Source organism: Phasianus colchicus, chromosome 2 (genome assembly GCF_987193195.1).
Source record: "Phasianus colchicus chromosome 2, bPhaCol1.hap1.1, whole genome shotgun sequence".
In the NCBI taxonomy this organism is placed as follows: domain Eukaryota; kingdom Metazoa; phylum Chordata; class Aves; order Galliformes; family Phasianidae; genus Phasianus; species Phasianus colchicus.
Window position 1 is genome coordinate 7,158,135 of NC_143437.1, and position 22,972 is coordinate 7,181,106.

General features: G+C 43.3%; 1 protein-coding gene across 19 annotated transcripts in view; it reads left to right on the plus strand.

Annotated features, from left to right (window-relative positions):
• LOC116232872 (uncharacterized) overlaps positions 1-21,066 on the plus strand; it is a 324,054-nt gene extending 302,988 nt beyond the window's left edge. For 14 of the 19 annotated variants that reach the window (XR_016463853.1, XR_016463863.1, XR_016463860.1 and 11 more), the window contains 4 exons: positions 10,254-10,412; positions 13,750-16,811; positions 19,325-19,441; positions 19,714-21,066. The gene's annotated coding sequence lies outside the window, so the exon portion shown is untranslated. The other 5 variants (XR_016463864.1, XR_016463865.1, XR_016463862.1 and 2 more) reach the window with 5 other exon arrangements.
• Positions 21,067-22,972: the final 1,906 nt, after the last annotated feature.

Sequence of the window (22,972 nt, forward strand, 5' to 3'; positions counted from 1 at the left end):
GATCTTGGGTTGAACCCGTGGTCTGAAAATGATCAGGACTTGTTGTTGTGAAGAGGAGAGACATTTCCTTTGTGCCACTTTAAATATCCGTGTTGGCTTTTCCACCCCCCCATTAGCCCGAAGGAGAGGGACAGGATATCCAGTTTTCTGATGTGCTTAGGTGGTTGAGAAGAAACCATTTCAGGCTCTATCCCTGATGGCAATTGTGAAGAGCTTCATGTGCTTCGCCAAAATAATTGTATTATTTTTTTTAAGTGTTGATAATTTTGGGGGGCCTAAATGATGAGTATTCAGTGCTGGCATTAGGCAAAACGATGTCCCCTTATTTTTATTTTAATTACACATAAGTCAAAAATAGTCTTGTTTGCATTTTAAAGGACAGCAAAAAGGGAACATAAATTCCCTTAATGTGTGATTTTCAGTGAGGTTTCATTTCAGTTTTCAGTTCATTTTTTAAATTATATTTACAATAGATGTGCTGGTGCTGAACATTATAGCCAAAAGTATGCTGGTTTCAGCAATGGGGAGATAAACCTCTTCTGGGACTGCTTTCAGTACCAAGAATCATCTGTGTCAACAAAACAGTCCTCAAATATGTCAAGTACTGCAGCAAAGAGGAAAGAAGTAATCAGTTCTCCACGCCTCATGCAGATAGGACAAGAGGTAATGGGCTTCAACTGTGGTGAGAAAGATTCAGGGTAATGTCTTGCTGTGATAACGTCAGTGATGCACTGCATGACACTGCCTGGAGAGATGGCAGCATCCCCAGCAATGAAGGCCTTGCAACCCAAAGATGACATCTGTCAGGAGTGACACAGGCAGAGTGACCCTGCCCATAGGCCAAGGAAGGGAATTTTCAGGTGATGATACTGGGAAGACATGACATGGAGCAACTGGAAAGTTGTGTTCATTGCTGGTGGCCATCTCCAGGAATGGGCTGCCCAAGGAGGAGCTGGACTCACCATTCCTGGTGGTGTTCGTAAACTTTTAGATGTTGTGCTAAGAGACATGGTTTAGTGGGGAAATATTGGTGATAGATGGATGGCTGGACTGGATGATCTCAGAGGTCTTCTCCAACCTTGGTGATTCTCTGATTCTATGGTTGTGTCTGGAGAACAGCATCAGCATGGCTGAAGCCCACTGTGCAGCTGGGCTCTCTCTGAAAATGGACAGATGTGTTGTCAGGAGGAAATATAAATATCACAAACATAAACTAGAAATGGAACAAACAAACCAAAAGATAATTCAGCCCAAATCTTCCAACCAAACCTCTTTTTATTTATTTATTATTATTTTTTTCTGTGAAGTCTTGGATTGTAAAATCATAGAATCATAGAATCACTCAGGTTGGAAAAGACCTTGAAGATCATCGAGTCCAACCATGACCTAGCCATACTACCTTAACTCTAACAGCCCTCTGCTCAATCATGTCCCTGAGCACCACATCCAAACAGATTTTAAACACATTCAGGGATGGTGACTCAACCACCTTCCTGGGAAGCCTATTCCAGTGCTTAACAACCCTTTCTGTAAAGAAGTGTTTCCTGATATGCAACTCAAACTTAGCCTGGCGCAACTTGAAGCCATTTCCCTTCGTCCTGTCACCTGTCACCAGCGAGAAGTGACCAACCCTGCTCTCGCTGTAAGCACCTTTCAAAATTGGAAGGGAGCAATAAGGTCTCCCCTCAGCCTCCTTTTCCCCAGACTGAACATCCCCAGTTCCTTCAGTCTCTCTCATAGGCCATATTCTCCAAGCCTTTCACAAGCCTTGTTGCCCTTCCATGGTCCTGCTCCAACACCTCAATGTCCTTTTTGTACTGAGATGCCCAAAACTGAACACAGTACTCGAGGTGAGGCCTCACCAGTGCCAAGTGCAGGGGCAGGATGACTTCCCTAGTTCTGCTCACCACTCCAATCCTGATACAAGCCACGGTGCCATTGGCTTTCTTGGCCACCTGGGTACACTGCTGGCTTGTATTCAGCCGACTGTCCATCAGTACATCAACTGTATTTCCATACTGCTTTCTCCTCAGCCATAGATATCTCTGAGTGAAAAATGTGAGAGTTTGAAGTGTTTTGTTTGCACTGTTCATCTGAACAGTAAGACAGCCAAAACCTAAAGGAGAGAAAATGGGGATGAGTGGGGGAAGAAATGCTGTGGTGGGATAAAGGACACTACAGTATGAGAAGCCTTTAGAGGGCAGTAAGTGTCCTTGGAGAGGAAAAGGATAAAAGAGTGTGGTAGATGAGGGATGGGGCAGAGCATGCCTGGGAGAGCTGCAGGGAAATGTCACCAGATTCTGACCAGGGAAGTGGACAAACCTCCAGACTGTGCTGAACTTCTCAGGCTGGTTTCTACCTGGCTGCTTTCTAATAATCCCCATGTGGCCTGGGATTGTTTGCCAACAAGTATAGGTGAATAGGAGGTGTACAATAAATAGGTTTTGCTTGGCCCCTGCCCAGTTGCTGATGGGAATTTGGTGTTATCTGCATTTTAAACTCAGGATGGCGTGATCCATGGTTTGGTATAAAAGTAAGGAATCAATAAAACAAACAAAACCTGAAAACCTTGAAACAGTACCGTGCACTTTCATGCACCATTAAATGGCCCCTCCCCTGGGAAAGGGACAGACTCTCAGTCCCAGTATTTCTGTGTTGTGCGTCTCTGCTGTGTGTGCGTTGTGAAAGCACAGTGCCCAGGGATCTTGGACACAGACCAAGGACCTGCTTTGCAAGTGCTGCACAACAATAGGGCGACATGGTCTGGGTTCCCATCGACTGGGTTTGCTGGAAGGCTGAAGGCAGGAGGTAGGGAAGCAGCACATCAAGGCTGTGCTTCCCTCCAAACTCACGAAGGTTGAGGGACCCTTAGCGTCCTCTGCTTCATGCAGACAGACGTATGATCTGTCAGGCATTTTGCATAGTACTAGATAATGGGTTAAGATATTCCCTCTCCTATCCAAAGGTACTTTGATGCCATCATTCATTAAACATTTATTGTACTATAACTATAATGCATTCCAGTTCTGTTTTTAGCTTCTCGTGGTTAGATTGCCCTTACTATAATGACCCAACAACACAGAATAACGTGGTGCTGCACATAAAGGTTTGCCTTGCTGATGGGTCATTGTTAGTTGGTTTGAGTTAAAAACCATGAGAGAAATGTGATGTAAGAGGGCATACAAACCTAAAACCAGGATCTAACACACTGTAGCTTCTTTGCTAGCTTATCCTTGGGTCTCCACTTCCCAAGTCTGTTTCATATAATTACTGCATTACATTTTTAATTATGTTTGTTTTCCTCCTTGCAGTGCCCATTTCTTACATTTCTTCTTCAATGTATATCGTACCCCAGCAACAGCCACATTTATAATTACAGAAGATAAAGTTATAATATTCCTGAGGCAAAACTGCATTTTAACAACTGTGCTAATGTGGAAAACAACTTGTGCAGAATAAATATGCCCTACAATTAGTGGTACGCCGACATTTTTCATGGTTACCTTACATATAAATAAACTCAAGCCACTGACATTTTTTCCTGAGGGCTTTTATCTCTGCAGCCCCAAAACTGCAGACAGATTTGTTGTAAGTAACACTATCACCATAATAAGTTTGAAAACCCATTATTTTATTTATTTATTTATTTATTTTTTCAAATTCGTCTGCTTTCACATCTGCATAGCTCCGGGCTGCACCCGCGGTCCTGATATTGTCGGGATGATTAACAGTGGGCGAGTTGCGGCCGCAACGCGGGCTGCCCGGAGCCTGTCATTTGGCTGAGGCTAACAGGAGGTGACTGGGCAAAGCCAGTGCACCTAAGGGTGGGCCGGGTCTCAGGTCACTGGGAATGGCTCCTATAGAAAGTGGCGGCTGTCGGTGCACGTCTACACATGTCTATGGGTGCAGAGGAGCTTTGGTAGAACCTACGCGCCCCTTATCAGAAAAAGGCATAAAAGGGAAGGTGGCTCTAGCTGTTCACATTGAAATTGCACTGGGATTTTATTTTTTATTTATTTCAAGGGGGAAACTGAGATGGGCGATCAGCACAGTGCAGCGAGGAAGGTGATCCCAACCTGAAGTAAGTGGGCTCACCCAGCACCATAGGGAAAAGCAGACAGGTGGGGTTTGTTTATTGTAGCATTCAGCTGTAGGTGGAGGATTTAAAACTGACCAGCTTGCTACAAACATAATATATTAGTCTTGTATTTATTTATTGCGTGGCCCTTTAGTTTTATTTATTGACTGTCATTCCCTGCTTTACTGCAGGCAATGCTGTCACTGTATTTCCTTAAAACTTTCACAATAAATTTGTAAACATAAAATATTCCAGCTGTCACGTATTTTTCTCCTGTGTTTTCCAGACACTTTGGCTTTTGTAGAAGTAATGTTGGTTGTTTACTTGATTCTGACTCTGACAAAAAAAAAAAAAAAAAAAAATCCTAGGTACTTTCTAGTTTCAGATGTTTTGTGTGATTGTAAAACAGAAAGAAACCAGTTTGGACTTGGAGAGCGAGCTACTGCAAACAATCTGTTGCTAATATAGTCTAATTGCTAGTGATATTTTGAGAAAACAATTAAATTGGAAGTGGGGTTACTTTGGTGTTTATTGTCTGTGACAGCTTCTTTTGGAAACAGACTCTGAGAGCTGCTGAGCTGAGGCTGTGATGATGTGCAAATAATACTTATCATAAACACAGCGCCAGCCGGCACGGGGAAGTTGGAGACCCGAACAAAGTCACCTGTTAGAAATGTCAAGGCAGGCAAAGAGATGTTACCTCTGCAGAGGTGGGCATCACCCTGTGTTTGTGCCCTGGGGCATCACTGCCATCCTCCTCTGTGCTAGCACCACGAGGATGCTTGGCTGCCTGCTGGCTGTGATCTGGAATCTGTTCAGAGGCGTGAATTTCACCAGAGGAAGGAGAGGTACCACGTATGAGAAGGAGTGCGTTTGAACCACGTGAGTTCCTCATGGAGTGTGACAGCTCAAGGGAAAAGTCTGGGCAAAATTCCCATGGATTTCCCCACATCCAGGTTTTCACTGCTGGTTGTCACTGTGATTAGTTCAAGGTGTAAACAGACATGCCCTCTGCAAGCAGCTGTGCTGAAAGAAGAGGTTGCCACCTAACCCCAGACCTCCCACTTGCTCTTTTACAGCCTCTGATGCAAAACGCAGCCTCTGCCTGGTGAGCATAGCTGATGGAAGCTGAGCGGGGAGGTAAAGGTTGGCCCCCAAAATACTGTGAAGCTTTTGGATAAGCCGGTCATATAGTTGGGTCAGGAGCGTGTCACTGAGTTGTGGTCACCCCATGATGTACCAGCTGCAGCAGAAACAGCACTGAAGAGGAGAAGAGCTGTGCTGGTTACAGAGGAGCTAATTTTTGGTATGAAGAGGTCAGATCTTTTGAAGTATGTGATGTGATCCACCTGAACTAGCCGTGGATGCTGGTATAAGGGAATGGGTGCAGACCTGATTCCAGCTACTGGTACCTCTGGGAGAGGTCAGCACCAGCTCCAGCCCAAACCATCCCGTCCTTCAGCAAGCACTGAGCTTGTTGTCCTTGGTGTGGAGGAGCCCAAGTGTGGCAGAGAAGACTTTTGAAGGCTACAGACATCCCTTCTGCATTTGGGTTGTTGAGCTGGAGAGCTCACACTCACCAGCTTTTCTCTTATCCCAAAGACATCTAGGTAACTTCCTTTTATATCTCCTACACCAGCTCTGGTCCTCACTGTATCTTCTGGCTCCAGGAGCTGGAGATTTAGAAAAACGTGAATTATTTTCTAAGTAGAAACGAATCAGGTGAAGTTTTGTCAGAGAGAGACCATGTCTTATGAGCTGTCTCTTTTTTGCCCTCTATGCTGAACTGCTTGCATCAAGACCTTAAACCCCTCTGTAAAAGCTGTTTGTGTGCGAGCAGATGGTATTTCATTGTCTTTTGCTACTGATCTTGAATTATCAGCCTTCATAATGAAAATACCAATTCAGCCTTGACTGCTCTGCTGCAACTCTACCAGGACCACTATAATGCACACACCATATATGCTGAATATTTATTGTGGTACTGTGCATCTTATTTATTGTATATGCAATGTATTTTGTAGGTGAAAAATGATACCTTATCTAAGTCAATGAGCATAACCAGGAAAAATATGGCAGAGTAATCATGTGATTCATAATTGACATCTGCTCTCCAAAGGCTTGGACAGAATCTGAATTTTCAGCATAAGCTTGAAATGATCTTCTGTTTCCTGGCCTGGGCAGAAGTGTGCCACCACTTGCACTGGCAGCTCCATCAGTCTTTGGTATTTCCATAATTCCCTGTGTGCATAGGAGAGCTGTGACAGCACATGCTGAAAATATTTCAAGAAGTTGCAAAAAGAGCTGCTGTGATTCAGTGTCCAGAAACAACAGGGGGAAATATTTTTTTTCTATGTGAATGCTAATGAAGACCAGCCCATGTGCATCCTTAGGGTTTTCAGTGGGTTTTTTCTATGTGCATTTGTGTATTTATGTTACATCTGTAAGTGTGTTCATGAATATACGTGTGCCATTTTGGGCTAGCATTTCTGTTTCCCTTTTCTGCTTTGATTTCACATGTCTGTTGCTACCCACCATACAGCCTGGACGTTTGCAGGCTGGTGGGACCTCTGCAGCATCACTCCCTCCAGTTTTTTTTCTTCATTTCGTTTCTCCCCTAAAACCCCACTTTATAAAAGTGCCTCTTTCTGTAACAGTGATGGGTTCCTTGTACCTATTTGGAGCAACATATGCTCAAATTGCTGAGAAAAGAATTTTTGGGAGGATTTCTCGTTGTGTATCACTTCTGTTCCTGCTGGTCATGAGGAGCTGCTGGCACAGTGTATGCCTGACTGCATCCAGGTCCTTTTAGACAGTTGTCTCATGAGCCGAATTGCTCACTGGATTTCTAGCAGTTTTGATGTATTAATGGGACACACACAGTTATCTATGAGCAACTCCCCAGGAGAGAGGAGGGCTGCAAATAAGTTACAGAAATTACACAGTAGGTAACATCATAGCTGATTTACAGAAATGGGAGTTTAAAGAGAGGGAAGTGAGTTGAAGGTGGAATTTGAAGAACTGGAGTTAAGTTCAGTGAGCACCATAACTTGTGAAGTGCTCCTTTGGCAACCTTACTGCTCTTGCATTTATGGCTTCATCTGTGTCTGCTCCTGTAGCCAAGCTCCCGGTGCAGCCTCTCCTTCAGCAATGACACTGATTTGGATGTGTCTTCCTCAGGTCAGCACCTATTTTACTGAGATTTTAGGGACATAATACTCAAGTTGGCTGAAACAGAGCAGCAGTTCAATGCTATTGAAGAGTGACAGGGCTGACAAATGGGCAAGGAGACAAACAAACAAGACTCAGTTCCCTGTTCTTCAAACAGCCACATCTTTTTTCTGGATGCGTGGTTTTGTTGGCAGAAATCACTGGGGTGCAGTCAATGTGATGCCTTTAATCCCACTCGTGGAGGGCTGTTATGGAGGGCTGTTTTTGGGATAGGGAAGCATGCGTGGGGGATCTTATTTTCCTCAGGACTCCTTGTGGCACACAGTGTGAGATCATTCCAGCTCGTCATGCTCAGTCTGCAGTGTGGGAGTTGGTTGAGGCTGAAGCAAAAGGGATGCTGAATACACACAGCAACAGGGACCTATGGTGCATTCCAGGAGTTCTCTGGATCATGTTATCAACAGCATCTCAAGGACAGCCTCCATCTCTGTTGGCACCACTTTCCCAGAAGGAGCATGGCCAGAGATAAGGCTCTGTTGTAGCATACTTAAAGGAGAGCAGAGGCTTCACCACTCTAATATGCATAGGACTATAAAGTTTATGTAGATATCGGGGTGGAGACACTAAATCCTGCTCTCATTGAAGCCCTTTGGAAGGCTCCCAGTGACTTTACAGAGATTCTGAATTACAAAGCTACCGCTTTATTTTTTTCACTCTCACACAATGTCAAGGATAAGTATTTTCCTTCCAAATGTCCCTTCTCCCCTCTGCAGATCTTTGCTATATGCCAGCTCAATGCAAGGACTGCGTCAGTTATCAGCACTTTGTGCCAAATAACCAGACCTGGCATACAATCAGTGCTCACAGTCCACAAAACCGGAGCAAAATCCATCCCAAATGCCACGTCTTTCCTGCAGTTTGCCACATTGAGACATTCCACTTGGAGTCAGGTGTGCAGGGTATCATCACGCCCTCCATGTGTTCACATGGAAGCTGCCCTTCCCTAGGAGCACAGGTAGAGCATCCAGGCAGAAGGGAGGAGCAGGGGCTTGAAGCAGGGTCTGCAGGAAAGCACCTAAAAGTAGAGCTGAATTGTAATGAAAGTAGCTTACAGTGCTTGGTAGTGATAATATTCTGCTCTGCCCAAGTGGACATGCTGATGTGTCCAGCCTGGGAGCAGAGCCAGCCTTGAGTTACATGTTGTGGGGCTCGCAGTGCCTGAAGCATTGCTCTGGTACTTGGGCTCCTTAATACAGCCCAGTGTGTTCAGACAGATGGATATACATGCAGCACAGGCAGATGGATTTACGTATGTATATATGTGTGGGGGTGTATAAATATGGATATGCACAGATGCATGCATTTTATATATCTAAATATATATTTATAGATGCATAGCTTATATATTCATATACATAATACAAGTCTATATGAATATACATCATATGTGTGTACATATGCATATTAACATATCTGTATGCATATATATGCATATATATACACTATATACGTACATATGTATACATATATACATACATCTGCATGCCTATACCTGTGTATGCATGCGTTTGTATATGCATAGACTTATATAATTTTTTATAATCTAAATAAGACACAAAAAGAAAGAGAAATCTATAATGTAGCTACATAACAAAATAAAATGAATATTTGCATTTAAGTGCATTTCGAGGTTTTGGATAGGTGGAGTTGTACCTATGACACAGTTCTAAAGATTTTGCACTTTTGCAGCTAATATTTGATGAACTCAGTCAGATAATTTTTTGCAGTAGAAAATTGTTCCAAAGCAAATCAGAGCAATCAGCTTATCCATATATTTGGGCATGTGTAAAGAGACTGTCTCAATGAAGCTGTGGCTGCCTTTTCCATCATTGTTTCTGCAGTGGTGCCATCTTCATGTGCTTAGCGACATCCTTGGCATGATATAGATGTAGAGCCGTGGAATCACCAGTTGTTGAACTAACCATTGAATCACCTATTGTTGAACACTAACCATTGAATCACCATGGTTAGTGATTCTAACCTTGCAACTCGTCATCGCCAGCACACACCTGACTGCTGCAGTAGGCTGGGGCTCTCAGCTCTATAGGGGGCCTCTTCATTTGCCAAGTCCTTGCTATGGGGAAGGAGGAAGGTACAGCCCTGGGAGAACCGTGCGAGATAGCAGAGCCATGTGGAGCAAGGGTCAGGTGCCTCACCGAACGAAGGAAAAAACAAACTGGAGGTGTGGCAAATGCCACTCTGAGTACAGGCAGAGAGAACAAAGACATGCAGCCTGCATGGGCAAGGGTGGACCAGGTGAATTCTGGCATCCTGGGTTTGGAAAATATCCTTTGTCCCTCTTAACAATCCTTGCTGATGCCAAGAGCCTGCTGTCTGTGTTGACACAGTGCTCCCTGGGCACTTTTTCTACTTATTATTATTACCATTATAGGTATGCCTTATGTTTCTCTGTAGACGAAGAGGAAAACAAAACTATTGGCAGCTCATGCTGAGTTGTTGCTTTTTTTTTTTTTTTTTTTTTTTTTTGAGTTGATTTCTGCATAGGTGTTTCAAAGAGAGATTTGTAGGTTAAGATGTCAAGCAGCATTAAAATGTTTCAGTTTCATCCTCTCAGTCCCAGGCTCCTCTGTCCAGCTCTGTGTAGAATTTAGATCATCCGACTCAAACCCCATCTCCCCAGGGAGCTGTGGGGTGCTGCATTGCACTCACTCTTCCATCACCTCATTTGCTTTGAAAATGAGCACTCCATTTTAGCATGTGGTCAAGGGATGAAGCAGCTTTGGAGGGGATGTGCGGCAAGATGATGCTCATCTTGCAGGTGGTGTTCAGTCAGGTTGTCCTGAAAGGACAGAGCATCTCAAGGGCCAGGTGAGGCTGGGAGCTTCCTAGGGCCACATTCTGTCTCCCAGGTTGGCATTGCCAGAATGTAGGCAAATGCCCAACCTTGCATTTTGCTTTACTTTGTGTTCTTCTTTCATCATAGGCTGCTGGCATCTCTGGTGCTATTCCCTTTTCCCATCCTGAGCGTGCACGGAGCCATTCCCAGAGAGTTGGAGCTCTTCCACAAGATGGTGCCGAGCTCTGTCGCTCACAAGTGGTGCGTAATTGAAATACGGCGCACATCCTCCTGGGGAAGGAAGAGGTAAGCCAAGAAAACAGGCCGTGATAGTCAGAGGTGTTTAATATACAAATAAGAAGTTGTTTCATAAGTATCTTATAAAAACTCCAATTTACTTCCCAATATTTTAGCAGATTATCTCAACGAAAACAGCAGATGTATTTTGGAGCGACGAGACAAATGTTTAGTGAAATTAAAGTTATTCATGTGCAGTCACACAGGGAATATTTGCATGATATTTTACTAATTGCTCCAAAATCTGACTTGTAGCAAATAAACAAACAGAGGAGAAAAAATAAGCCAGCAGAAAGATTAGCCCCAGGCTTCTCTGCCTCTCTTCTAAGTCCTCACAGCCTTTCTTCAACTGCTCAACTTTTTTTTCTCCGGAAGCACAACATTATTTCCCAGGGTCCAATCACTCTTCTCAGGCCCTCCTGGTTTTCCCCCACTATCTAAATCCCTTCCCAAACGATCCTATTTTCATCTTCCCTTTGAGCCCAAATTTTCAGCCCAGTTTCTGAGTGAAAGGCATCCACTGCTGAGCTGGCGTGAGGGAGAATTTTCTTAAGTGCAGGGAAAACACTTTGCTATTTCAGCTAACGCATTTGTGTAGGATTAACAATGCAGAAAAATCTAATGCCAAAGCAGTGGAGCGCTCATTGCAGCCAGGAGCTCAGACTGGAGTTCCTTCAACCTTCTGTGAAGAGTTTCAAGTTACAGCAGCAAAAATCAAGTTGTCATTGCTGATTGTTATGACATTATTTTATGTCAGATCTGTTTATTTGCCCTCCTGGAAAAAGAGAATGTATTTCAAGACGTCAAAATATTTTGTTTGCCTTCATTCAGTTGCAAGAGAAGCCTAAGGTGAGGTAGGAAAATGTGCATTTATCACATTTTGATGTGAAGTATACAACTATGTATTTGTATATGCTCTATACTGAATGAGGATGCCAGACAACAAGTTCTGGAAAATTAGCGAAGGTTGGGATTAAAATTGACACGTCCTATCTAGAATCTTTATGGACTGCAGGAGGATGTGAGCAGATCACTGGGGGTGTCAAGCCTTCAGTTTCATGGAAGCACTGTTTTTTGCCCAAGGCGTGGAGTATCTAGCAACGATGGGCATCTGTTGGCTTCTTCCTATCAGTCACTGTAGGTGGATATGAATTTTTTTTTTTTTTTGCATGACCTCTAGAGCTACAGCTCAAGAGTTGTTGTCCATGGGGGAGCAGGAGCTCCAAGTTGCCATTCCTCACAGTTGGTGCATTTTGGTTTGGCTGAGGCCCATCAGGTCCTGGTGAACTACCTGTGCTGCACACCTCCTGGCTCCTTCTACGTGGGTATGCAGAAGCCTTCTTCTCCTGCTGGTCATGAGCAAATGGTGAATGGGGAGTGTTGAGCTTTGGACATGGGTTAGTGTCAAGGAGTCCATAAATCATAGGATCAGCCATACATCCAAATGGTTCTTCAGATACAGTAATTTTACAGGATCTTTTATGTTTTAACTTGCAGTAACACAAAAGGTGACTACTGCATGTTCTAAACAAAAAGGTAAAACCAAAGGAGAAAACAGCTGTTTTGTTACGGTTCTCTTTTTCTTTAAAGAGGGTTTTCTATTTCTGATGGTTACATGTTGAACTCGCTTTATTTGGCCCCTCCCATTTTCAGGTCACCACAGGAATATGTAAAAAGGAAATGTTTTATTTTAACAGAGTTGAACAAAGTACACAAAACACACCCTTCCCATTGCCTAACGTTCCTCAAGTTAAATTGCAGAGCCCAGCATAACTTTTCCTCTTGGTCTTCTATTTCATTGAAAAGGGCCCAGAATGTAATATTCATGCAGGAAGCATAAATTGTATTGCTGGAAGCAATAGCAACCTCGAAGCAAAATCCCTCAGGATCACTGTGCTCAGGAGCGTGCAGGCTGCTCCTGGCCCAACAAGTTTCCTCAGTGCCGTGCTTGTGTCTTTACACAGCCTAAGCTATAGGATTTCTTTGCTGCATGGTTTTCCTGACATTTTGGCCCTCGTAGACAGTTCTTGGTTTCAGGAGTAACTGCTAGACTCTTGCCCAACCATCCCACTCTGGGCCATCCCTTTCAGTATGCATGAGTAACTCCCACGAATGTAAATAAAAGTTATGTGCACGCATCAAGGGGAAATGGATCCATTTGTCATGGCTCCAGACAAGCAGCATCTCCCCAAGGAGCTACTTACGAGGCTATTGAGAAGCCAGCAGCAATGCGTGATAGGCTGCACCTTCTTCCATGTGTGTTGCAGAAATTATTGGCATGTTGCTGATGTTTACGGCGAACAAATAGTTTATTTCTGGGCTAAGAAAGATTCCAGTGTAAATACTCAACTGGCAGCTAGCTGGAAGTTTGCCACTTGAAGCTAAAAGGCCCATGACCAATGGTGTCAGATTAACATTTCCAAGTTGGACAATGTACAAATGGTGTTCTTGGACTGGAATAGAAATAGATGAAAGTGGTCTGCTGCAGTGCAAATAACAAACTGGCAACCAGCTGGCCATTGGAAAGAGAACATACTATGGGAATATGCTTTCTGCAGAAATACTTTATTTTGGAGATAAGCATTAACAATAAGAAGATGAGGCTCATTTAACAAGAACCATATGGTCTCATCCTGCTTTTATTTCACTCAGTAGCAAAGCTCTGATGATCTTTTGTGTGTGCAAGATAGGGATTGCTGTTAATAAATAAGCAAAACAGATTCAAGGTAGTTGTTTGAAATTGAAAAGAAACAGTAATGCCTGATCTACTGTTGCTTTTTAAAAGGTATGAAAGGGATAGTTTTAATCCACAAAATGCTATTTCAGGAGACAGTAACTGAAAGGAAGTGCTATTAAAGGTGTTTGTTGGAAAACAACTTCTGATAAAATCAGGTGAAGATCCACTCAAGATTGAGTTATCAACCCGTGTGAAACCAATACACAAATTTCTCCAAGCTGATTTGTGGCTGGGTTCATTCCATAAAAATGTTTGTATTTTTGTGGTGAGAAAACAACACCCTTTTTAAAAGTAGTTTTAACTACACAATTTGTTCTATTAGCAACTTAATCAGAGGTAACAGCATTTCACACTCTTGTTTCAATGTAATAGCAGAATTGAGTGATGCAAAAAGAAAAAAGCAATCTGTGGGTACTGCACTGCAAAATCCTGCTTTGGGAGCTTTTCAAGGATGTAAAACATTGTCTAGAGCTTTTTACTTTTATGGGTAGGAAGTAAAAAAGAAGCAAAGAGGAGAAATCTCATTCGTACCACAGTTGGAAAGTTGCAGTAAAAATGATAAAACTCATCGCTGCTAACTAATTTTTATTTCATTTAATTTTTTTATAGCAGCTGAACTTTGTTGTTTTGGTTGCAAGAAAGCAGCAAGAGGGAAGCTTCATTTATCATAAAGATAAATAAACAAAAAAATAAGATTTGAACATGGAAAAAATGTGCAGATCTTGTACTCAGCAGTTCACTTCTGCCTTTGGAGATAAGTACTAATCCCATTGATTTCCATATGCCTGAAAACAGCTCAGCAATATCAAAATTGCATTATATTACACATTTAGATATGGAGCAGAAATGCTGAGTCATGGCCTGAAGCAGTGATTGAGCACCTTGTGAGAAGGCAGGGCCAACCCAGGGGAACTCAGGTGTATGCAATGTACCTGAGTGACCAGAAGGTGTGGAGCCAGAATCCTTCCCAGACCTTATTTAAGGATTGGCAGTGAAGGAAAGGGGGTTCTGTTGGAGACTTGAGGTCTTCTGAAGGTAAGCAGATTCTTTCCTTTGTTCTGTGTCCATTGCTGTTGCATTTGAGCATATCCTTACTTGCTGTATCATAAGACTTCTATGCTGTCACTGTCCTTGCTTTACTTTCCATTGCATTACAGCATTATGAGATGCGTTGCATTTCTAACTGGTTTTGCTGCCAAAGGTTATGAGTTTCTCTTTCTTCTTTGTATTAAAATATAGCAAATAGTAGAAGCTGAGGGAAGTGATAGACAATCATAAGGGTTCATGTGCTCAGTTCAGCATCTTAGTCTCCTCTCTTCACTTTGAATACTCATTTTCCTTCCTCAGTACTTTTCTTGCCATGGTGTCAAGGCAGCCTTTCAGCCCCCATCTGAAAAAAAAGCAGGTTTCCTAGCCTGTATTTCTCTACACTGGGAGTTGTTCCAGGGTGGACCAATGGTGAAGGCAACCCTGTGTGTGCTCTACTGGCTGGCTGTTTTTATGATGAATGTGTATATGAAACATGGCCCTCATCCAAAGCCCTTCAAATACTGGGAGGTTCCTGCTACACAGTTGAGGGCAGGCTGTATGCAGGTAAATCCAAATTATCGGGATTCAATTTTTCCAAGTTTTCAGCAGTTTTCCAGCAAAAGTGAACGAGAGGTGACTTCTGCTCGCTCTCTTTTTATAGAGGCAGTATTCATTCCCAATGTTATGGGTAGGCAGCTCTGCTCCCCAAGAAGTGGGACCGTGCTGCCTCACCATCAGCTTCCCAAAACTGGGGGAGAACGCTCAGCTTTCTCCCTTTATCCTGCTGACTCCCTCACTTTTCTCCTCCCCAGGCAGCAGGGATAGCTGAAGGAGCCTGTCATCCTTTTATTGCTGTTTCTAATAAACACATATGGTGATGCATATAACAATAACAACAGCAAGTTGCTATTGTTCCACACACAGCCATATGTGGGCTGTCCAGTGGCTCAGCGCAGCGCTGCCATGAGCAGCTGTGCTGTGAGCACTCAGGAATGTCGATAGCCCAAAGAGAAAGGAATGGCTGTAAGGACTCTGAGCCTCTGCTTCACATGCTAGAACAACTTCTTGAGTGTTGTGTGCCAAAAGTGTAGACGCAGGAGTTTATAAGGTGATTAAATTGCTAACGATTGAGATGTGGAGGCTTAACGATTAGCTGGGACTCTTTGAAGCAAGCTTTGCAAACTAAAATAATATATAAACTGCATATATATGTTCATATTTATGTGTATGTATGTGTGTGAGGTATGTATATTTATACTGTTTGTACTTCCTTTTGACATCAAAGATGCAGAAGTGATGGCTGCAATGCTTTGCGTACATCAGTGTTTCTCATAGTCTTTTAGGTGCTGCTTTTCCTAATGTTGTATTATGTAGTGGCCTGACTGAAAAACAAACAGCCCACCTGCACATCTTCATCCTTCTATGAGCATGCTGATAGGAGAGAGAGACTGCAACAGAGAGAAGAGAGAAATAAAGCTTAAAAGCAGGCAACCTTTTTCAAATTTAGACAAACACCATCAGGCAACCATATTTTTATTTAAGCACTTGAATAATTCAATTATTTTTAAATTTCTTTTAATGAGATGCTGAATACCTACTGTAAATAAGAGGAGGGAGAAAATTGTATGAGATCCAGAAGATCAACTACTTGCATATGTCTCTGAGCATGGAGTTTGGAAGCTGTATTTGAATATCAAAGCGTGAGTGGTTTTGGTCTGTGTTCCTGATGCAGGGCAGGAAGTCCTCGGTACTGCACTTCTTTTGCTCCTTGCATGCATGAGTTACCTGTATAATGGAGTGATCTTAGAGCTATGGGGAGGGCTCCAGGCTCACCAGGAGGTGTAGCATCTGCAGTCACAGAGCTGTGTGCTGGATCTAGCCACTGGGAACCATGAATGCTTTTACCAAGTCCATGAAACCACAAACATTTGCATGCTCAAACATCCTAACAAAAAGCACAACTTTTTAGCATCTGCATGACTTACTTTTCAATATTGTACACAGTAGCCCAAGAAAGAAAAGAAAAAGAAAAAGGGCAATTTATATTTACTCCAGCTTAGGCAGTTCTCTCCAATGGGTAAAGCCAGAATGTCTGTGCCAGTCTTTCCTGGAGTAACAAAAGGACAGATTTCACTCCCTGGTAGATGTGTATGGCTCTCATTTCCTCCAGGGAGTGATGGCAGGACTTCAAAAACAGCCCGTGCTGAGGCCTGATTCTCAGAGGTCCCTCACATCCCTGGTTCCTGTTGGCTTCTAAGTGATGTGCAGCCTGAGGTTTTGCTCATCCTTCAGACGAAGCTTTCAAAACTCGTGATGTCTCAGCATGAGTCAGTGTTTTATGTAACCCCAGCTCGCATTCCTCCAAACCCCTCCTGAGCTCAGAGCGCTCCAACAGCCAATCTCAAATTCTTCTTCCTTGCAGCTGACAGCATCATTCCCTGATTGGCGGTGCGAGAGGCTCCTCAAGCCCTTCCCAAGGTTTTCTGGAGCTCTGGCACAACTCTTCTGAATACTTGGGGCCTGGATCAGGGCCAGGAGCGAGGCTGGGGAAGAACTGGGCTGAAGGAGGGAGCTCCTGGTGGACCGCCCCAATGGGAAGATGGTGACTTTCCTATACTCAAAACAGAAATGGCCATTTCCAGGTTTTTAATCTGTTTTTTGTTCTCTTCTTACAATGAGATTAGTTTTTTTCCATGTTTCTAGAGGAGAAACAAAATGAAAAAAGCCCTCACATTTTTTTTTTTAATGGAAACATGATAGGAAGGGAAGACAAGTGAGTCCCACTCGCTTCTGCTGGAGCACCTTGAGTGTCAGTTTTCTTTCATGACCCAGCTTACCATGCTAAAGGTGGGCACCCAAGCAAGCTTCAGGAGTGACTTAGTATACCCTGATTATTTTTCACTGTTCTATGTGAACACATTGAGAAATACACTGCAGACAAGAGCAGATAAAACAGCAAGAGAAAGTGGGAAGCTAAACCCCTTCCTTTCTTTCATCCTGGTTAATTTGCAGCTGAAGAGTGGGATATCTTGATTTGTGACTGATTTTTCTATTAGTCATGATTTGTTATGACCTAAAAGAATGGTCAGGTGCTGGGTTGGGTTACCCAGAGAGGTAATGGGGACCTTGTCCTTGGAAACACTCAAGGTCATGCTGGACAGGGCTCTGAGCACCTGTTTGAGCTGCAGATGTACCTGTTCATTGCAGGGGGGTTGGATCAGATGACCTTTAGGGGTCCCTTCCAACAAATGATTCTACATTTCTATCAGAATGTAGCAATGGCTTTTGGATGTTAAGTTGAAGACATTGCTGTACTGGAAACTTATAACAACATGGGAGAGCAGAGCGTGAGGAAGCATTCTTTATTTGATGCAGTCTGTGAAATATTGCTGGGAAGGATACTGAGGCCACTAGCCCACACAAGTGCAGCCTTGTGACACCTGACCGAACTGCCATTGGATGCCCTGGGTGTTGCAAGTGCTGGCCCTCTCACATCTCGATTCTGGAAGCAGTGAAGTAGTTCTTGCTCTCATTAGATGTCAACTTACTGAGATCTCTTGGCTGCAAAGCCAGTTTTAGGAGTCAGAAGGAGCTGATGGGCTCTGCAGTTCAGATGCAGCTCTTCCTTTCAGTGGAAGTGTTGTCATTAGTTATTTCTGAGTACATACATTTTTAAATATGTACAGTCACAGCCAAGTTTCTTAACTGTGATTATTGTAGAAAGCAAGGCGTGTGAACCACACCACTGGGATTCCACTGCTACTTGTTGACCACCAAAAGATTCGGCACCATTCTGGAGGTGTGAGCACCTTCATTCCTCAGGGAAGGGGCTGTCTTCACACTTTTTTTTTTCTGCTACTCTATCAGCTGGCCCTAAAAAAAAAAAAAAAAAAAAAAGCTGTAATCTCTCCATAGATGCATCACCTGGTCTGTGTGATACATGCATTGGAGCCTGCCTCCTGCCTAGGCTGTAGCCCAATGGGTTTGCCTTGTTTTCTTTCTAGGGAATTTGGGCAACCCTCTTGCAACTTGCTTTGCCTATGGTCTGCTTTGGCTTTTTTTTCATCTGCAAACATTAAATGCACCCCTCTGCCCCTTTCGGTGCATGTGAAAGCAAATGAAATAAATTATAATGTAATGGGGCTCTCCCTTCATGTTTACATCTTAAAACTTCCTATTGAGATCTTCCAGCAGCATTTGTGAGTGCCCTCTAGCTCTGTGCACTGAGGGCTCTGAATGAATTTATTGATGGTAGCTGGAAGAAAAATGGAAAACTGAATGAAATCCCTGGAGATACAAGGTATGTCATAAACTTCCCAAAGTTATTGACAGACGTTTTCTGCCAGTATCAATAAATCCCTCTAATTTCAGGATAGGCTACATTAATTATAGGTTGGCATCATGCGTGTAAAGGTTGCTGGAAGTTAAATCTGCAATCTGTCATGTTCAAATTGTGTGTTCATATGGAATATTTGTTATTTTAATACATGGGCATACATAGGAGCAGTAAGAGCATCCATGATGTTTTAATAGGCTTTTATTAGTCGTACTCTCCTTGTAATCTTGTTTTACAGTATGTGAGCTCAATGTGTTTGTGTCTATGCTCTTCATGCACACATTGTGGGATGCCAAAACATCATTCTGCTTCCTTGTTTCCAACCACTTAGTCAGGCATTTGAATGCTTTCCAAATCTTGTTAAAAACCAGAAATAGCACTATCACTTCTTGTTCTTGCTGGGCTGTGCAGAAGGGGGCAGATGGAGCGGGGCTGGGGGAAGCAGCGAGGGGGTCCATGGCAGATATGGGACCCGAGGTGAGGGGCAGAGATAGGAAGAGCCTTGATGCAGCGAGGCCAAGGCCTGCTCTGGAGCCCTGTGCTGGGAAAGTGGGGCCTGGGTTTGTTGCAGTGGTGCTCCATGTGCTCTGCCTCCAGCTTATACAGCTTATGAACTGTTGCTTCCCAATCCAGAAATGACAGGGCACTCATCTGAGTTGAAGAGGTTGGTTGTATTTAGATTTTATGCTACATCCTGTTTTCTTTGCTCTTTTTTTCTTTTCTTGGTTATTTGTTTTGGCTATTGTTGTTGTGTTTTTTTTTTTTTCCCCAGGAAAATGTGAGGTAATTTTTCTTTAAATCAGTTTTATTTTTTCACAGCTTTATTTTTCTGATACTAAACTACTCAGGCAGACTCAACCTAGATTCAGTGGGTGCTGTGAATGTACATTTCTGGTGAGGAAAGAATTGCTCCTGAGAATATTCCAAGTATTTCAGGTAGGTGCATCTTTCCTAGGATCGTGTAATGGGCTGATACTTGCTTCACAGAACATGTTCTCACTGCTTTGACATGTTTTTGCGTGCTTTTTTTTTTTTTTGACTTAAAGTAGATGCTTTCTGGCATGTATCTCTTATGTAATAAAGCATCAGTGTTGGTTGGAGCTTAGAAATACTGCTCTGATTTACAAAGAGCAATATCCAGGAGTATTAATTACTTGGATGTTCACTGCCAGCAAAGGAACACTGATTCCCATGGACTGCTCTTGCAGATTTGGAGTCTCCAGTGTCTGCTGAGGCCACGCCACAACCACCTACATCACAGGAGACCATCGGGGCCTTGCCTTTCTTCCCTTTCTCCATGGGATGGGAACACCTCTTCAGATTATTTCAATGGGCCAATGTCTTTAAAGGCTTCTATGGGTGCAGCTAGCCTCTGTAGCCCTAAGAAACAGGGATTAAAAGTAACATTGCCATCCAGAATAACTTATTTTCCAGCTGGTTTTCCCCTCCCAGCTGCTTGTCCAGATGGCAGGCTGGATTCAGGACCTTCTTGCTGCTCCAAAATCAAAGGGCATTGGTGAACCATCCCATTTTTATTCTGTGATCAGCGCATCTAGGATGGAAGACATGCCACATGGACACATTTTAAATTGCAGTGGTGAAATGTAGTGTACATATTCATTTATTTATCTTTTTAAGCAGAAGAGCAATGACCCCATTTAGCTCAAGAAGAATGCACTCTTCAGAAGTGAAAAATATTTGGTAATAATGATGGTGGGGGTAAATATCTCTTTCATAAGAAAACCTGATATGTAAACACACAATGCAGCTTAGGGCACATCTTCGTTTCACACATGAGAAGTTCATGCAAGTGAAGAAAATTCTGAGTTTTTTTTCCTACCCCCAAAGAAACATAATCCAGAGTTTATATCAGATGGTTTATGGGAGTTTATTGGAATATCCAACAGGGTTCATGTAGTGTGTCATAAGGTAAAGCCTGTTCGTTGGTGATTTACAAGCAGTGTGTGCCGGTGTTACTGTAATTTATAGACCACAGATGGTCAGGGGGTGCCCCTGCTGACTTGGAGCTGAATAAGAAGCTGAGCCCTGCGTGTCATCTGCTGCGGGTACCTCCGGCTCACTTCCCCAAATTAGCCCTGGTGGGGATCTGCCTCCCAACTTGGAGGTCCCAAGCCCTCTGCGAACTGAGGTTGCTTTGGGAGGGGAGGAACAGCAGTTTAAGGGTGGGGGAAAAAGAGCAAAAAACTGAGAACATTGGAACAGCACTGGAGGAAAATTGCTTTTTGCAGTAACAGCCTCCCTTCTCAAGGTTGGTACTTCTTGATGGACTTTTGTCACTTGTTAAATGGGGAAGGGGAGAATGTCAACCCCCCCCTTCTTAATCTGTTCTAAGACAAACACCTCCTCCACCAAAATTTATATATATTCGTAAATCTCCCTTGTAACAATCTCAAGATAGATGCTATCTTTGTTCCCATCGCTTCACCCTTTTAGGTAATTGCTTGTTAATGGTGTTCTGCATTTTGCTGAGACTTATACCAAGTATACCCGAGTCTTTGCTTCTTTAAACCTCGTTAAATAATTGCCTCATTACCATGGCACCTCGTGCTGTTCACATGGGGACCCACTGCTCGCGAAGGATTGTATTTTGTCAAAGCAGCTCGGAGTTGGGAGGATGCTTTGGGGTTCTTTCCATGCTTGACACCTGTTGCCAAATGCAGTGAAAAATGCCTCCATGCCAACACACATCCCAGTTCACAAACAAGTGATTTCTTTCTTCTCACGGAGATCAAAGGTGTAGGATAATTTTGTGGCTTCTCTGGTTAGTAACAAGAAAAGAAGAAAAACATTTTCTTTTCCTTATCCAGAGGATTAAAAAAAAAAAAAACCCTATAGACAAAAGGACCAGAAGGAGAGCTGTAATGGAAATAAAATTGACAGCCTCTCAAAACTCAGGTGGCATTTTCCTTTTCCAGTTAATTACAGTTTTAATTACACGGCTTCTTGTGACTTCTTGATACCTAATAAACTAGACTCTGTGGGGCGGCAAAGTTGAGTTTTGCTTGAACTGCAGGTGTAAGGCTCAGCATGAAGCATAAATCAACTTCTTAAACATGTTCCCAGGGTGTGTTCAGGCTTTTTCTTCCAATTTGCTTATAAAAAATCACATCTTTTCACCATCATTGGTTAAAGAAAATACGATTGGAGCCGCAGTACTGCAAGTATTATCTTTGTGTCTTGGGTTGTAGGAACCCCCTTCCAGTAGGGGAAAAAAAGGATTGGTTTTTTTTTGGACTTCAGCCTGATGGTTTTTAAAGGAGTGGTACATTACCTGTCTTGCTTCTCTCATTATCCTCTCTTATTTAAGATAGAAAGGGGAAATGCGCTAAGAACATGAAAGCGAGGGGAGATTGGGCTGTGGAAAATAAGGGCTGTTCAGTCCACAGGCAACACAGATTGGGTTTGCCCTTTGTGTGCTGCCCTGTGGGTTTCTGCTGCCAAAGGGAATAGACATGGTCCTCACATTCCACGGGTCTCAGTTGTGGCAATATTGAAGGCATACTGCAGACATGGCATTGTAGTGTCACCTGCCCCATGCTGGTGTCACTGCCACGTAGACTTCTGTGCCAGCCTTGGTCCTTGGGAGCCAGAGCCACAGACCACTGAGACTTTACAGCTCAAAGCATGAAGCCAGAGCAGGCACATCCTGGCCATGCAGCCCAGCCTGCCTAAACACCACCCTTAGCTCTCAGATCTAAAGGGGGATGCCAAAAAGGCCAAAACCCTACTGCCAATCCAGAGGGGAAGAAGAAGAAATATTCCATCCTCCCAACCAAATAAAATGTCTCACCATCTTTTTCAATTAGTCCTGGTTATATTTTTGTAAGCACACAGAGAGGCAATTACAGAGTTTCATTTTTTCCATAGTGGGAAAGACAGGGCAAGCTAAGAGAGTAAGGGAAAGGAGGGAGAGCAAGAGGCAGAGGAGCAGGAGTTTAAAAGAAGACACGGAAGTCCCGGACATGCCAAGAGGCATGGAGAGTAAAAACAAAGAAAAAAAAATTAAATATCTAAAATATTTTGGTTCACAACAATGAAATGAAGCAAAACTTCCCAGCTGAATTGGAGTAAGGGTTCTGTGTGCTCTGCAGTGTGGGTATGAGGGTGAGGGCTCTGGTTTCTCCATGAGTTGAGCTGCCTGCCCCTAGCACCAAAACACTGTTGCTGCTCAGGCACTGGCAACGTGGCCTGAAGACTTGCAATGCACCTTCAGCATGGAAATGCTGGAAAGCTGCATTTCGTAATGGCAGAACAGACTGCACAAAGGAGCATTCACCACGGAGTGACCCTGTTGGGAAGGCGGCCTGGAAGAGATTTCCTTTCCAAACTGATCGCCAGTGCTGAGAACCCCATGCACATCTGCACAGGTCTGTGCAGCACGCAGCGTGGAGAAGCAACAGTTGTGTGCAACAAAGGCTCAGGAGATCCAAAAGACATCAAATAAAA